Raw genomic sequence first — 16,432 nt, 5'->3', positions numbered from 1 at the left:
TTAACATGTCACTTTGGTGATGAGGTAGATGCAAGGTAATATGCTGGCAATGGAAAGTCAAAACCAACTAAACATTCTACACTAGAGTCAGTAATTAAGGGAGTTAAGCAGTACATTAAAACTCAGGTTATCCGGAATCCTTGGGACTTTGGTAGTGCCAGACAAGCAGATTTTCCGGACTACTATTTTATTTCACTTTTTTAACATGTTACCCAGTAGTATAACACATTTTCCAGTGAACCTGGTGGGTTAAAAACAGAACATCAAATATACAAGCAATATCCATGTTCCAGACCCCAACCATACACCCAACCCACAGGTTGGACCTCAACCCCAGTCACAGTCCAGACCCCTGGCTCTGGCCATAAACCCCACCTGCACTCTGGACCCTTCGGCCGACAATCTGGATTACTGAGGGAGCCAGATGTTGGATCAACAGGACTTTCAAACAATCGGATGTTGGATTATCAAAGGTTCACTGTATCTGAGGTCAGCGACAATTAACCAGCCGTCTTCGCTTACCAATGGAACATGAATGGGATGCTCCGTCACTGACAGCTGGAACTCTACCTCAGATCAGCCAACTAATCAGGGCCCTGACAAGTATGATCAAAAGTATAATGCAGAACCAGAACTGGTAAACTGCCCAATTTGGGTAGTTGAACAGCAGCAAAATTCTGGTATATTCTTGGGACCTTTTTCCAGCCAACCTATCTGATTTCAGGATAAAATATTATATAATCCACATTGGGAAGGCAAAAGCTCTACCTGTGGATCTCTGTGCTTTAGGACTCAAATATCGTGATTGATTTCCTGATGATCAATTACAAAATAAATCATTCATTTTACTTTATATCTGTATTTTATTACAAAAGGAGTGATGAATAAAACATTTTCCTTCTGCTGGGCAAGATACAAGATGACTGATCATTAAACTGCATGATGTTGAATCTGTTCATTGTGTTTTTGACACCATTTGTTATAAATGTGGTTTGCCCTTGGTAGACTGAGCCCATTGTTCAGGAAAGTAAATCCTACAGGAATTCAGCTTTGACCTAGGTTTATGGTAGATAATGAATACTCTTTACATGATAGTGAAGGAGTCATGTAAGTAAGGAATTAAACAGTACAGTTGGAGGCCTTTAAGCCAATTCTGAGCAGCTCTGAGCGCTCTATCCCATTGGTCCCATCTCCTTGCCCTTTCCCCATTGGCCACAAGGCTTTAAAACATAGACCATTACAGCACAGTACAGGCCCTTCGGCCCACAATGTTGTGCCGACATTTTATCCTGCTCTAAGATCTATATAACCCTTCCTCCCACATAGCCCTCCATTTTTCTATCATTCATGTGGCTATCTAAGAGTCTCTTAAATGGCCCTAATGTATCTGCCTCCACCACCTCTGCCGGCAGTGTGTTCCACGCACCCACCACTCTCTGTGTAAAAAACTTACCTCTGACATCCCCCCTATACCTTCCTCCAATCACCTTAAAATTATGCCCCCTCGTGTTCACCATTTTAGCCCTGGGAAAAGGTCTCTGACTGTCCACTCGATCTATGCCTCTGGATGTTTATCCAGTTCCCCCTTTCCTTTCAGATGGTGCATTCCAGGTCACAATTCACAGTGTAAGAAAATGTCTCCTTTTCTTTTACCAATCACCTGTAAGTCTTTGATTCATAGAGTTATACAACATGGAAACAGGCCCTTCAGCCCAACCCTTCCATGTTGACCAAAATGTCTGCCTAAACTAATCTTATTTGCCTGTGTTTTGGATCATAGTCTTCTAAACTTTTCCTATACATGTATCTCTTTTAAACATTGTAATTGTACCTGCCTCTAGCACCTCCTCTGACAGCTCGTTCCATATAATTCAGTACAGACATATCACTATTCACAATTATGAGACGCACCATTCAATTTACTAACAAGCTTTACATTAATCAGCACAGACTTGTGTTTTAAACACATACATCCACAAGCAATGTCAAAAGAGGTTTTACGCAGGTTCCAGACCATGTGTGGATATTATTGGAGAGCTATAATCTGCAGTCGTATCCCCAAAGAGCGTTTGGAAGCCCTGCCAAGCTTCAATGTGGTCCCGGACCTTGGAATGCAACATTCAGCCATGGATGCTCCTTGCACTCGAAAACCGACAGGTTTCAGGCAAGCTAGAGAGTGTCTTTCACCAAGTTGATGATCTTCCAGCTACAGCTGATGTTTGTCTCAGTGTGTGCCCGAGGGAACAGCCCATAAAACACAGAGTCCTGTGTTACACAACTGTTCAGGATGAACCTTGACAAAGACCAAAGCTTCCCTTTCCAGACTTTGTTGGTAAATGCACATTTCAAAGGAGATGGATGATGATCTCATTCCCCCACCACAGCCATATCAGGAGACTTTGGATGTGCATAAAGCATCTAACAGGAAGGATTTTTTTTCAACACCAGTCACATACGGTCTTGGTGTCTGATAAAAGCTCTGGCGATGAGGCATTCTGCCAAATACTTTGGCAGTCTGCTCAGGTGATCCTCTGACTCCTCCTTTTCCTGCAGGATCTCATGGACATTCCCCGTTGATTGATTGGAACTGCACAAACCTTTCTAAGAGTGACAGGTGGAATGGAACCATCCAATTGAAAAGAACCATCCACGGAGCAATGACCAGGCACATCCTTTGCAATAGTATGAAGACAATAAAAGACTGCAGATGCTGGAATCTGGAACAAAAGCAGAACGCTGGAAGAACTCAGAGGGTCGAACAGCATCTTTGGAGCCAAAAGGTGTACGTCGACATTCCTGATCAAGGCCCTGCATCAGGACTGTGAGGGAACGGGAAAGGTTGCAAGTCTAATGAAGTATAGAGGGGAGGGATAGAGGCTGGTAGGTGATAGATAGTGCCAGATGGGGAGGTGGAACCAGGTGGGAGGAAGGAACGGCAAGGATGAACAAAGGGAGGAAAAAAACTGGGTGAGTGGGTGAGTGTGTGGGGGAGGAGAGCACTGGGGAGGGGCGGGGGGGGTGGGTGCTTGGGTTACCTGAAATTGGAAAATTCAATGATCATGCCATTAGGTTGAAAGCTAACCAATCAGAATATGAGATTGAACATAATCCCACCACCAGTCACATCCCCCATCTCCCCCTTTCCAATTTCTGCAGGGACTGCTCTCTTTGGGACTCTTTGGCTCTCTCATCTGCCCCCTGTCCCCTGTCCCCTGGCACTTACCCCTGCAACTGAAGGAGGTGTAACAGGTGTCCCTATACCTTCCCCCTCACCACCAGCCAGGGACCTAAACAGCTCTTCCAAGTGAAGCAGAGTTTCACCTCCTCTTCTTCCAACCTGCTCGACTGCATTTGGTGCTCGGGATGTGGCCTCCTCACTGGTGAAACCAATCACAGGCTGGGTGACCATTTTGCAGAACACCTGGGCTCTGTCCACAACAGCCATCTTGAGCTTCGGGTTAAATGTCATTTTAATCCTCCTTCCCACTCCCACACTGAGCTGTTGCATCCCTAGTACGATAAGATGGACTCTCAACCTCACAATCTATCTCATTATGACCTTGCACCTTATTGTCTACCTACACTGTACTTCCTCTGTAGCTGTAACACTTTACATTGCATTCTGTATTGTTTTACCTTGTACTACCCTGATGCACTGTGTAATGAATTGATCTATATGAACGGTATATAAGACAAGGGTTTCACTGTACCTCAGTACATGTGACAAAAGTAAACCAATTCCAATTCCCTTGGCCTTCTCCATTGCTACAGAGAGGCCAACCGCAAATTGGAAGAACAGGATCTCATATTCCATTTGGACAGCTTACAACCCAATGGTATGAACATTGAATTTTCCAATTTCAGGTAACCCACAACCCTACACTGCCTGCACTGCACTTTCTCTGTGGCTGTGACACTTTACTCTGTACTGTTATTGTTTTTACCTGTACTACCTCAGTGCACTCTGTACTAACTCAATGTAACTGCACTGTGTAATGAATTGACCTGTACGATCGGTATGCAAGACAAGTTTTTCACTGTACCTCGGTACAAGTGACAGTAATAAACCAATACTAATACCAGTGCAAACCCAGAAAGGCTTTGAAGTGAGAGCCTCCACTGCCTGGGATTGCCACACTTCCTACACCTACATCTTTCCTAATGAACTTGGGAAAAGGCACAATTCAACACAAAAACAAGACAAGAGAGAGGCAGCCTTGTTTATCACCTGATTTAGAGCTTTCTGATTGTCACCACAGAGAATCATAGAATCATACAGCACTGAAACAGGTCTTCTCAGAAGCCTTTGCCATGACTGACGATGCTAACCTCCTCCCCAGGTCCAGTTGTGTGGGACTGCCCTCACCTGTTTCGATGCTATCCTTGGCCATCATGCCTTCCACCACCAATGCATCAAGACTCAGAATTCCCTCTGGAAGCCTTTCCACCTTGCTCTCTCTGATCAGATAGTCCTGAAACATTATCTCTCTAACTAAGCTTATGATTGATAATGTGGAGTATCGTAACATTTTACGATGTTTGTACCAATGGATAATTCCAAGTGGATGCTGAACACACAAGTGGGACTCCAGGGTGAATTTAGCTTCTGACCAAGTATGAAACCCATCACAGCCCTAATGAAAATGAGGTCAGTGGAGATCAGGGTGAAACCTCCCAAGGGCTGAGACTTTTGGTGTCTTTAGAAGACTTGAGCTTGCTGCAGGAATTCTCCAAGCGTCTGATTATCTTCAGATTGTTTGCCAATGCCTTCCTCCCCCTCGTAAGTCAGATGAAGGACAGTTCACCAATGACTGCAAAGTGGTGCACTCCATTCACTATTACTGACATTACAGACTCAGGCAGGAAGATCTGGTCATCATCCAGGCAGGGGCTGATGAGTGAAACATAATGTCCACTCTATGTAAGTGCCAGGCAGTGATAAGCACCAACATGACGCGGCTAATACCTCTTTGTATTCAGTGCCACTGCCGTTACTGAATTTCCCATCATCAAGATCCTGAAAGCTACCACTGACCAGAAATGTAATGGACCAGCCACATAAATGCTGTGCCAATCAGGAAAATTCAGTGTCTGGCTCTCCTGAAGTGAGTGACTCTACAAAGCATCTCTGCGATTTGCATGGCATGTTAGAGGGACAATAGAAAACCCACCATCTGTCTATATGTGTGCAGCTGCATCGGTGTTCATTCAGGACAAAGTAACCTGCTTGTTCGGTAACTATCTACCAGCTTAAATACCTGTGCTTTCCATCAGCAGCATACGGTGGCCTTGTTATATTAAATATCCATTGCAGCAGCTCACTAGGACTTCTTAGGCAGTCCCTCAGGATCGAGGGTGACCTGCTTCCTCTCCAGTTTTGTGGGCTCTGAGGTGACTGGTGAGGCCGAAGTGGGAACTGCAGACCCTTCCACAGATGGGGCAGGAGGTGGCTGTGGGGAAGGTGAGTAGGTAACTTGTGAGCTGGTGTGCTTCTTCCACCACTTACACGGGGCCTCTGTGTGCTCTCAATGCACGGCCTCGGGGGTCTCAACACCATTCTGAGTGCACCTTCTCCACTTTAAGTAGTCATGAGCCTTAGTTGGTGGAGATGTTGAATTTCTTCAAGGAAGCTTTATGCACATCTTTGAGTCCTTTCCTCTGGAAATCTGGTAATCTCAGAATAAACTGTTTTGGGAATCTAGTGTCAGAAAGACAAAAGACATGGCCTGTCCCAAGTTACCAGGGCCTGGGAGAGGGCACTGATGTGGACTCATTTATCTTTTCAGTGGGTTAGGAGGAGACAGTATTGGCAGTATCTTTTCATTCCCTTGGGATGCCTGCTGTAGGTAATCCAGGTTTCAGAAGCATGTTGGCGGGCAGGGATCACTGTTGCCTGGTTGACATAGGTTTTCAACTAGGTCTGAAGTCTTGATCCTCAAACAGCCATTGCTGTGATCAACCAGAGGTGTGCAGGGGCATTGAAGGTGGTGCCGAATTTCATCACTGATGTCTGTGTTCACTATGAGGTGTCTCCTAAAATCAGAGTCAGAATCAGGTTTATTATCACTGACATATGTTGTGAAATTTGTTGTTTTGTGGCAGCAGTACAGTACAAGACATAAAAATTACCATGTTACGATGTAAGTAAATAGATAGATAGATAGATAGATAGATAGATAGATAGATAGATAGATAGATAGATAGATAGATAGATAGATAGATAGATAGATAGATAGATAGATAGATAGATAGATAGATAGATAGATAGGTAGATAGGTAGATAGATAGGTAGTGTGGAAGAATAACAAGGTAGTGTTCATGGGTTCATGGACCGTTCAGAAATCTGATGGCGGAGGGGAAGAAGCTGTTTCTGAAATGTTGAGTGTGGGTCTTCAGGCTCCTGTACCTCCTCCCCGATGGCAGTACTGAGAAGAGGGCATATCCCAGATGGTGAGGGTCCTTAATGATGGATGCTGCCTTCTTGAGGCACCTCCTCTTGAAAACGTCCTCGATGGTGGGGAGGGTTGTGTCCATGTTGGAGATGGCTGAGTCTACACATTCGATCCTACACATTGGAGACTCCATACCAGGCGGTGATGCAACCAGTCAGAATACTCTCCACCGTACATCTGTAGAAATTTCCTCAAACTCCTAATGAAGTAGAGCCGGTGGTGTGCCTTCTTCATGATTGCATCAATGTGTTGGGCCCAGGATGGATCCTCTGAGATGTTGACATGCAGGAACTTGCGTGGGAAGTGGTCCATGTTTTCTCATGAATTTATACTGCTGGAGGCCTATGTGTTGCAGCAGGGACAGGTAGGTAGAGGACTAATTTGCAGATGTTGAGTCCAAGGCCCATTCTCTCGTATGCTTCAGTCAACAAGTCGACTGTGTCATGGAGGCCTGCCTCTAACCTTCTTTAAGTGTACCTCCAACATCCTGAAGGGCATGGGCAGCAGACATGTGAGAACTCAATCACCTCCAGGTTTCCATCCAAGTCACACTCCATCTCACCCTGAATGTTCAGCAGTGTTGGGCCAAAAATTCAGAAGTCCCTTCTAAATATTTTTACTCACTAGATGCATTGCAGAGGGACAAGAAGAAGGGTCAACGTCACCATCTCAAGGGAAGTTAGGTCCATTAGCGCTGGTCTTACATCTATCACCAGAACACATGGAATCACATTGGAAGAAGACCTGATATCCCAGTGAGCTGACACCAGCTTTCTGCAAAAACCTTTCAGTCAGCCACATTGCCCATTTCATTCCCTGCAGCCCTACCATTCCTTACCCCTCTAACAGCTATCCAATTCCCTTCAGGAAGCAATGGTTTAATCTGCTTTCACCATCCTTTCAGGCAGTGAGTGCCAGATTGAGACGTCACACAGTGCGAGAAAGCTTTTGCTCATATCACCCTTGGCTACTTTGCCAATCTCTTTAAATCTGTATCTTCTGATTCTTGACCCTTTCACCAATGGGAACCCATTCTCTTGCTAAAATATTAAAAATATTTATTCAGTCAATATATCACTGCTTTGGTGGCACTTGTTTACATAAAACAGTCCTTCTTCTGACTTTGTGATGGAGAGAAAGGCATTGGTGAGAAAGCTGAAGATAATTAGACTCTTGGGGAATTCCTGTAGCAGGTTCTAAGGTTTCTAGAACATAGAATATAGAACTGTACAGCACAGGAACCGGCCCTTCGGCCCACAATATCCACGGCAAACATGACGTCAAGCTAAACTAATCCAATCTAATTGCACATGGTCTATATCGCTCCATTTCCTGCCTGTTCATTTGCCTGTCTAAATGCCTCTTAAATGTTGCTGTCATATCTGCTTCCACCACCTCACCTGGCAGCACATTACAGGCACCTACTACTTCCTGTGTAAAATATTTGCCTTGTGAATCTTCTTTAAATTTTCCCCCTCTCACATTAAATCTATGCTCTCTAGCATTTGACATTTCCACCCTGGGAAATAGACTCTGACTCTCTACCCTATCTATGCCTTTCATAATTTTACATACTTCTATCAGGTTGCCCCCTCAGCCTCTGACACTCCAGGGAAAACAATCCAAGCTTATCCAAACACCTCTTATAGCTAATACTCTCAAATTCAGGCAACATCCTGGTGAACCTCTTCTGCACCCTCTCTGAAGCTTCCACATCTTTCCTGTAATGCGGTGATCAGAACTGCACACAATACTCCAAATGATGCCCAACCAAAGTTTTACACAGCCACGACATGACTTCCCAACTTTATTATACTCAACACCCCTGCTGTTGCTGCTTTCAGGGAGCTATGGACTTGCATCCATTATCCCTCTGTACATCATGTTCTGTTATATAATAAAAGTATCTACTCTTTAAAGCTGGGGGTTAAAGTTTTTTGGGCATCTGAATGGCTCAGTATAAATAGGAAAGTTTTCAAGAATAGATCTGACTGCTCCTCTGTCCCATCCCCTTACCCACCCCTGCCGACAATACAGCTGTAAGATGTTTATCCAAATGACACTTATCTGTATTCGTAAGATAATTGATGCTGAGATTTCCCAGTATGCTATCTGTATCTAATCATTATAGCTGAATGTAGATCATTTTTTGTAGTGGATTGATATTATTTGAATTCATATGGGGGTCATTCATATTTATAAGTAGGGTTTTTTTGACTGTTCAGATAAATGTATTTTGTGATACACAGTAGTGAATTGTACACCAGCGTGCTCAAGAATATGTAAAATTAATCTTTCATAAATGCCTGATTTTGCACATACATGGCTCAAATGAATCAGTATCAGGATCAGAATCAGAATCAGATTTTATTATTACTGACTTATATGGTGTGAAATTTGTTATTCTGCTTATCTGATACTTGTTGGTCATTTTCAAGATTGAAACAAGCTTGTATGATGCATTGCAACAAGTTACACTGGTAATTCTGTCTTCCCGAACAATGAGGAATGAACTGGAGTTCTTTAGTGACCAAGGTGATTCCTAAGGTTTCAAAAGTGTGAGCAGGCAAATATCCCAAAGGTCGCAATTTCTATGCAACAGAGAATATAGTTACCCACCAGTGTAATTATAACAGGAAGAGCAACTCATTAAAACACTCTCAACCATACCTATGTAAGTGAAGGGACCTAATGCCTTCATTAAACCCCCATTGCAATACCAGAGTGGAGTGAGTAATGGAGAAATTCATCCTACTCCACACAGGACTCTTCAGTGGTCATACTGACCTCAGCAATGGATACATTTTTGGCTGTGACTTGGTGTTAGCACTGTGACCTCCGAATCAGAAGGTTGTGAGTTCAAGTCTCAGTTCAGATTCTTGAGCTCGAAATCTAGGCTGATACTTCAGTGCAATGCTGAAGGAGTGCCATATTATTGTCAGTGATGTTGGGGCTGTATCTGAGACGTGAAATTTATGGATATGTACAGGAAAGGTTTAGGTTTAGAGGGATATGGGCCAAATGCAGACAAATAGCTCAGGAAGGCACCTTGGTCAGCATGAACTAGTTGGGCTGAAGAGCCTGTTTCTGTGCTGAATAATTCTGTGAAATTGAGGACCCGTCTACCCTCTCAGATGAACATAACAGATCCCATTGCATTATTACGAAGAAGAGCAGGTGGGTCTCCTCAGTGTCCTAGTCAATATTTATTCCTCAATCAACATGACCAAAGGCAGATTATCTCGTCTTCTTGTAGTACATGCAGCACTGTTTTTTAACAATTATTATTATTTAAAGGCTGTCACCCCTTTAAAGGTCATGTCATATGACTTAACAGTTTTGTCTGCAACTGTGTTTATTGGAAGTTCCAGGCGGAATGTGAGAACTTTGATCTCCTTGTCAAAGTCAAACTCAAGTTGTCTCACATGTGTCAGTCTGCACACACAACAAAGGATCTCATCAGAGATTAAGAACCAGTACACTTACTTCACACCAACGACGAAGCTGGGATGGTGAATTACAATAGCCATCAGAAGTGACAAGGTCAATAAGGACACCGAGGGACTACATCACTGCATTGGGAGGGTGAGTCTGACAATCTCGCAACCACTTGTGGCAAGTCTAAGATGCAGACTTGAGCACGAGGTAAAGAAAGGGAGCACCTGCTAATTTATGTAAATAAGATGTATTATTGGTTAAGTTATAAAATTTGGAAATATGTTAAATCAGCTTATGTATGTTTTTTTAATAAAAGGGGAAGCAGTATAATATATATAATACCAGTCGTGAACAATAATTGTTACCTAAAGGTTTTCACCCATTTTATGGATTACATTGTGTGACTAACTACTCTCAGGGCTCTAAGAGAGAGTACAGAAAGTCCTTGAGGCAGTCCATGAAGGGCCCTTGAATAAATTTGTCTGAGCACCATGTATCCCATGTGCATCCCTGTGTAGGACTTTGATACAGTTTAAGACCCCGCCGAGCACCCATGTTTCATAATTATCACATTACTCTCTCTGGGAACCCGCTGTGCACATTCAGCTTTGTTGTGTTTCCTGCAGTGCAAAAAATACAGACCATAAAGTGCTTTGGGACTTCCTGAGATTGTGAAAAGCTTTATATAAATGCAAATCTTGCCTTCTGCTGCTGACAAGGCAAATGGGCACCTTTTAAAAAGTGAGGCACAAAAGGCACCCAGCAGCTCACCCGAATTATACCCCAGCCCTAATTTTATGTCAATCACGTGCCTTGTGGTCCAGGTGTGCTCTCTTTGCACACTGCCCATTTCAGGCCAAGAGGTATTTGTACAGCCAAGTACTTACCTAAAGCCAGAAACGTTTGTCCCCGAGTTCAGCAAGTTCTTGAGGATTTATCGGCATTGTGTGTTTGGAAGTTGCTACCCTCTACAGCACAGTTTTTAATGCCTCGCATGAATAATTTTCAATGATTCATTAAAGAATCACTTAAGATTGTTTATAAAACAAAGAACAAAAAGATACTGCAGATTGTGGCTAAAAAGAGGAAATGGTGAATTTCGAGAAACTTCAAACCTGCAAGGAATGCTGATCAGCCAGGTTCAGAACGGAGATTGGTAGAATTCTAAAGGGACACAACACATTTGAAGGAAGTAGAACAGGTTAAGCAGAGGGGATTCTGCTCTTCAAAAATAGAGGCACAACATATTAATGCAGGGAGGTAATGATGAAATCTTATTAATGCAGGGAGGTTATTTATAAAACTCTGGTTAACTTGCAACTGGGTGTTGCAAAAAAGCAAACTGCTGGAGGAACTCAGTGGGCCACATCACATCTATGGAGGCAAAGGGGCAATCAAGGTTTTGGGTCGGGACCCTGCAGCGGGACTGAGAGTGGAGAGGGGAGATAGTTGGTATCGAGAGATGAGGGGGAGGGGGGGAGGCAGGAGCTGGCAATCGATAGGTGGACGAAGATGAGGAGGGGTCGATGGGCAGATGGAGCCAGGTGGGGGACGAAGGGGTGGACATAGCGACAGAGGCTGGCAGGTGATAGGTGGAGACAACAAAGGGCTGCAGGTTATGGAATCTGATAAGAAAGGAAGGTGATGAGTGAAACCAGATAAGGGAGGGATGTTGGGCAGATGGGACCAGGTGGGGGAGAGGAGAGAAACTGAGTACAGAGGCTGGGGTGGGGGGCCTGGAAGGAAGTGGGTGAGCAAGAGGACCTGAGTGGATGAGGAATAGAGAGAAGGGAACAGAGCAGGCTATCTGAAATTGGAGAATTCAATGTTCATGCTGTTTGGTTGTAGACTACCCAGGTGGAACATGAGGTGCCATTCCTCTAGTTTACATTTGGCCTCACCCTGGCAGTGGAGGAGGTGAAGGACAGAGAGGTCTGTGTGGGAGTGAGGACGGAAGTTGAAATGGTTTGCAACGGGAGCTCAAGATAGCCATAGCAGACAGAGCGCGAGTGCTCGGCAAAACGGTCGGCCAGTCTGCGTTTGGGTCACACCCATGTAGAAGAGGCCACATTGCGAGCACTAAATGCGATAGACCAGGTTGGAGGAGATGCACGTGAACCTCTGCTGCGCCTGGAAGGGCTGTTTAGGTCCCTGGATGGTGGTGAGGGAGGTGGTGTCGGGACAACTCCTACGGGAAAGTGCCTGGGGGGACACGTGGGATGGATGGGGAGAGATGAGAGAAGAGAGTCACGGAGCGAGTGGTCCCTGCGGAAAGCAGAAAGAGGTAGAGTGGGGAAGGTGTGACTGGTGGTGGGGTCATGTTGCAGCTGGTGGAAATGGCGAAGAATGATGTGCTCGATGTGGTGGCCAGTAGGGTGAAAGGGAAGGGCCAAGGGAACTCTATCTATGTTCTGTCTGGGGTATGTTTCAGAACATTTCAGATGTCCTGGAGGGAAAAGCCTCATCTTGAGATCAGGTGCGACAGAGATGGAGAAACTGTATCCTGTTCTTGTCACCGTGCTTGGAAGCTTGCGAAGGGGATGCAGAAAAGGCTTACTGAGATGGTTCCAGGGATGAGGGACAGGCTGACGAGGCAGGGATTGTCATCTTCAGGAGACTGAGAGCAGAGGTGAGGGAGGTGTTTCAAAATAATGAGGAGTCTAGACTGAATAGCTAGCACCTGGAATGGTTTGCAGAATCAATCGGGACATTCGAAAGGGAATCGGATTAGTATTTGAAAGGAAAATAAAAATGCAGGATACGGTGAAAGGGCATGGTAGTTGAGCCAGCTGCAATGCTTTGGCAGAGAGCCGGCAGAGACTCATAGGGCTGAATGGCCTCTTCAGTGCTGTTACCATTGTTATTGTTCAATGCATATCCTTTGCATGTGATCCTCTTCATAACTAATGAAAGGTTAAGCTCAAAACACCAGCAGTAAATATCCATATTCAGCATCTTGTCAGAGGTCTGCACCTCCTGAATCTGGGAAGCATGGGAGTCACTGGCTTAAACACAGCCCACTAAAAGTTTTCTGATACACATTCTTGCTGGAGGACATAACTGCATGCAAAGGGCCAACTAATAACAATAGTCGTGTCTATTCCCTGTCTGCTCCCTTCTATGTTCTGTCAAACCTCCCGTGCTTCTGCAATCTTTTCCCCCATCCTCATAGTTCCGATTTTCCATGTTTTCATTGAATTCCCTCCTCTCCATGCCATTGCTCTAAAGTAGCCCTTTATCCCCTTGCTAACACAGATAACGCAGAATTAATTACAAAATTACTGCAGATATGCCATTAACAGCTGTTTGGTTATTTCGAGATTTAGATCATCAGCCACATGCATCTCATCAAGCATGTGACATCCTGCCATACTGCATCAAAAATCCCTGGGCTTCCCTCAGCTCTATAATCAAAACATGCTGCTTCTGTTGCTTGCAGATCAGTGTGTGTTTTTCTCTTGACTTACACAAACATCCTGGGGGTAGTTGGAGTGTGAGCTACTACCCTCTGCTGGCAATTCTCTGATGCATGACATCAACAACATCCAGAGAACTATTGACAGGTCACCTGATCCTGTTGGTGAAATGAAAATAGAACATTACAGCACAGTACAGGCCCTTTGGCCCACAATGTTGTGCTGACCTTTTAACCTACTCTAAGATCAATCTAACCCTTCCCTCCCACATACCCCTCCATTTTTCTATCATCCATGTGCCTATCTAAGAGATTCTTAAATGTCCCTAATGTATCTGCCTCTACCAGCACCCTGGCAGTGTGTTCCACACACTCACCAATCTCTGTGTAAAAAACCTACCTCTGATATCCCCCCTATACCTTCCTCCAATCACTTTAAAATTAGGCCCCTTCATGTTAGCCATTTTCACCCTGGGAAAAAGTCCCTGGATGTACACTTGATCTATGCCTCTTATCATCTTGTACACCTCTATCAGGTCAGCCCTCACCCTCCTTTGCTCCAAAGGGAAAAGCCCTAGATTGCTCAACCTATCCTCATTAGACATGTTCTCCAATCCAGGCAACATCCTGATAAATCTCCTCCGCATCCTTTCCAAAGCTTCCACATCCTTCCAACAGTGAGGTGACCAGAACGGAACACAATATTCTAAGTGTGATCTAACCAGGGGTTTATAGAGCTGCAACATTACCTTGTGGCTCTTGAAATCAATACCCCGACTAATGAAGGCCAACATGCCATATGTCTTCTTAACAACCCTATCAACTTGTATTGCAACTTTGAGGGATCTATGGACTTGGACCCTGAGATCCCTCCACACCGCTAAGAATTCTGCCATTAACCTTGTATTCTGCTTTCAAATTTGTCCTTCCAAAGTGAAATCACTTCACACTTTTCCAGGTTGAACTCCATCTGCCACTTCTCAGCCCAGGTCTACATCCTATCAATGTCCCATTGTAAGCTACAGCAACCTTCTACACTATCCACTACACCACCAACCTTCATGTCATCTGTAAACTTACTAACCCACCCTTCCACTTCCTCATCCAAGTCATTTATAAAAGTCACAAAGAGCAGGGGTCCCAGAATAGATGCCTGTGGATCACCACTGGTCACTGACCTCCAGGCAGAATACACTCCATCTACAACCACCCTCTGCCTTCTATGCGCAAGCCAATTCCAAATCCACACAGCTGAGTTTCCCTGGATCCCATGCCTCCCAACCTTCTGAATGAGCCTATCATGGGGAACCTTATCAAACACCTTACTGAAGTCCATATACACCACATCCACTGCTCTACGCTCATCAATGTGTTTTCTCACATCCTCAAAGAATTCAATCAGGCTCATAAGGCATGACCTGCCCCTCACAAAGCCATGCTGACTATCCCTAATCAGACTATGCTTCTCCAAATGCTCATCAATCCTGCCCCTAATCTTCTACAATAATTTGTCCACCACTGAAGTAAGACTCACTGGTCAAAAGTTTCCAGGGTTATCCCTACTCCCTTTCTTGAACAAAGGAATAACATTTGCCACCCTCCAATCATCTTGTATTACTCCTGTGGCCAGTGAGGATCCAAAGATCATCACCAAGGGCTGAGAAATCTCTTCCCTCGCTTCCCATAGTATCCTGAGATATATCCATCCAGCCCCGGGGACTTATCTGTCCTAACGTTTTTCGAAAGTTCCAGCACATCCTCCTTCTCAACATTGACATGTTCTAGCTTATCAGCCTGTTTTATGCTGTCCTTACAAACATCAAGGTCTCTATCACGGGTGAATACTTAAGCAAAGTATTCATTAAGGACCTCCCCTACCTCCTCTGACTCCAGGGACATGTTTCCTCCTCTATCCCTAATCGGTCTGACCTTCACTCTAGTCATCCTCCTGCTCTTCACATACGAGTAGAACGCCTTAGGGTTTTCCTTAATCCTACTCGCCAAGGTCTTCTCATGTCCCACACAGCCAGTGAGGGAAAGGATCCCCTGGTTAACAATAAATAGAGGAAAAGGAAAATATGGGGGCAGCTGAAGTAAATTCAGACTGTACAAGATGTTGGTAAGGTCACATTTGGAGTATTGCATAAATTCTGGTCACCCCGCTATAGGAAGGATGTCACTGAACTGGAAAGGCTACAAAAAAGACTTATGAGGATGTTACAGTCATAGAGCAATACAGCGCAGATACAGGCCCTTCAGCCCAACGAGTCCATACCAATCACGGTGCCCACCCAGGTTACCAGGAGTGGAGGGTTTGAGTTATAAGGAGAGGCTGGATAGGCTGTTTTTTTCCCTGGAGTGTCGGAGGCTGAGGGGTGACCTTATAGAAGTTTATAAAATCATGAAGGGAAGGTGAATAGGTGAATAGCCCCAGTCCTTTCCCAGGGTAGCAGAGTCCAACACTAGAGGGCATAGGTTTAAAGTGAGAGGGGAAAGATTTAAAAGGACCTGAGGGGCAACTTTTTCACACAGAGGGTGGTGGGTATATGGAACGAGTTGCTAGAGGAAGTGGAAGAGGTGGGTACAATTACATCATTTAAAAGACTTTTGGACAGTTACATGGATAGGAAAAGTTTAGAGGGATATGGGCCAGATGCAGGCAAATGAGACTAGCTCAGTTAGACAACCTGGCCAGCAGGGATGATTTAGGTTGAAGGGCTTCTTTCTGTTCTGTTAAAGGGAGCTTGCTGTACACACACTGGCCTCAATAATATTACTACTAGTATTTATACATCACACTTAAATAAAGGCTGTGAGTCATAGAATACTGGCGAGAACAGATGGACAAACAGGACTTGGTGCAGTTTAAGACATAGGTGGCAGAATTTTAAATGATCTGAAGGTCACAGAGAGTGCAAGGTGATAGGTTAGCCAGGAGAGCGTTGGAATGGACACATTGGGAGATAACAAAGGAATGGATAAGAGTTTCATCAGCAGATGAGCTGAGACAAGAGCTTAGGCAGGCACTGTTGTGTAGGTAGAATGAAGTGGCCCAGGTGACATAATGAGGTCAGAAGCTTAGTTCAGAAACTAGACTTCAGATGTGTTTTTGGTTTGGTTACAGCAG

This window comes from Pristis pectinata, chromosome 2, assembly GCF_009764475.1.
Source record: "Pristis pectinata isolate sPriPec2 chromosome 2, sPriPec2.1.pri, whole genome shotgun sequence".
Classification (NCBI taxonomy): Eukaryota; Metazoa; Chordata; class Chondrichthyes; order Rhinopristiformes; family Pristidae; genus Pristis; species Pristis pectinata.
The sequence above is the reverse complement of the archived record's forward strand: the minus strand, read 5'-3'. Positions refer to the sequence as shown.